We start from the raw sequence: 1,986 nt of genomic DNA on the forward strand, positions 1-1,986 counted from the left end.
GGAGGGTGGAGGGACAGCGCAGGAGGGGAAGACCCTCTATGAGATGGATTGATTCGGTGACTGGGGTAATTGGGATGGGTGTGTCAGAGGCAGTGTGGTTGGCGCAGGATGGAGCAGGGTTTAGGGCTGTTGTGCATAGGGTCACTATGAGTCGCAAACGACTCGACAGCACATAACAACAACAACAAGTAGTGTCTTTATCTGGCTTTGATATTAGAGTTATGAATACTTCATAGAATGAATTTTGGAGTGTTCCCTCATTATCTCAGTTCTAAAATAATTTGAGTAGGACTGGAGTCAGCTGATTCCTGAAAGTTTGGTAGAATTCACTAGTGCAACCTTTGGGTCAGAGCTTTGTTTCGCTAGGAGTTTGTGATGACCTGTTAATTTTCTTCTTTTACAATGAGTCTGTTCAAATCTTCTACCTTACTATGTTAGTTTAGGTAAGTCATGAGTGTCTAGGAATTAGCCCATTTCCTCTAAGTTTGTTGTAGTGTAGTTCTTCATGTTGTTAGATATCAAGTCAAGTACAACTCATAGTGAACCTATGAACAATAGATCTGAACCTTGTCCTTTTCCTATGCTATTCTCATCATCCTTGACACACTTGAGCCCATTGTTGTGGTCACAGCAGTCATCTCGTCTAGGGTCTTCCTCCCTTAAGCTGATCTTCCACTCTTCCAAGCATGATGTCTCTCTCCAAGGAAGAGCTTCTCCTAGCAATATGTTCAAAGTATGTGAGATAAAGCTTTGTCATCCTTGTTTACACAGCATTTTCACTGAACTTTATCCAAAATATAGCTGTTTGTTCTTTTGGTAGGTCATGGGATATTCAGTACTGTTAGATGGATCTTGGCAGAAAGCAGAGTACCAGAGGATTGTCTGTTTCATTGACTATGCAAAGGCTTTTGACTGTGTGGATCACAACAAACTGTGCTTGACTCTGAGAAGAATGGAAATCCTAGAACATTTGATTTGCTTATGCAAAACCTATACTTGAACCAAGAGGCAGCCGTGAGAACAGAGCAAGGAGACACTGCATGGTTCAGAATCGGGAAGGGTGTCTGCTAGGAATGTATTCTGTCTCCATACCTTTTCAATCTGTATGCAGATCATCTGAAACCCTGGGCTGTACGAGAAGGAATGTGGCATCAGGATTGGAGGAAGATTCATCAACAACCTGTGTTATGCAGATGACACAACCCTGCTTGCTGAAACTAAGAAGGACCTGAAGCACTTGCTGCAGAAGGCCAAAGACTGAAGCCATCAATATGGATTTAAGCTCAACATCAAGAAAACAAAGATTCTCATCACGGGGCTAACTAGCAGCATCATTATGGATGGTTATGAGATTGAGAAGGTTGACAGCTTCCGTTTGCTTGGCTCCACAATCAACACTCTTGGTACCAGCAGCCAGGAAATTAAAAGACGAATTGCATCAGGAAAGTCTACTGTCAGGAACCTCTCCAGAGCACTGAAGAGTAACATTGTCACTCTGGACACTAAGGTAAGTCTGATCTGGGCCATAGTCTTCGCAATTGTATGATATGTGTTGGAGAGCTGGGAAGTGACTAGGGATGATAGAAAGAGAATTGATGCCTTTGAGCTGTGGTGCTGGGGAAGAGTGCGAAGAGAACTGCAAAGAGAACAAACATTTCGTCCTGGAGAGGGTGAAACCCGGCTGCTCCTTGGAGGCAAGGATTGAAGCTTCATCTGACATACTTCAACAACAGCACATAACAACAACCACTCAAAGACATCAGTTCTTCTTCTGCCATCCTTCAGATGCATAGCAAGTGAAAATAATCAGGTGCGCCTTAATCTTCAAGCTGACTTCATTGCTACTCAGTAATTATGGAGAGGTATCTGCAAAAGTGGAGAAATTACAAAGGCCGGGGGCTCAACCTCTTTCCATCTTGCTGCTTTTTTTCTGCCACACTGCTAGAGATTCCAAAAGTGGGGGTTGAGAGCTCTATCTCTTCCCAC

This window comes from Elephantulus edwardii, unplaced genomic scaffold, assembly GCF_000299155.1.
Source record: "Elephantulus edwardii isolate Elephantulus edwardi_28Jun2011 unplaced genomic scaffold, EleEdw1.0 scaffold00355, whole genome shotgun sequence".
In the NCBI taxonomy this organism is placed as follows: Eukaryota; Metazoa; Chordata; class Mammalia; order Macroscelidea; family Macroscelididae; genus Elephantulus; species Elephantulus edwardii.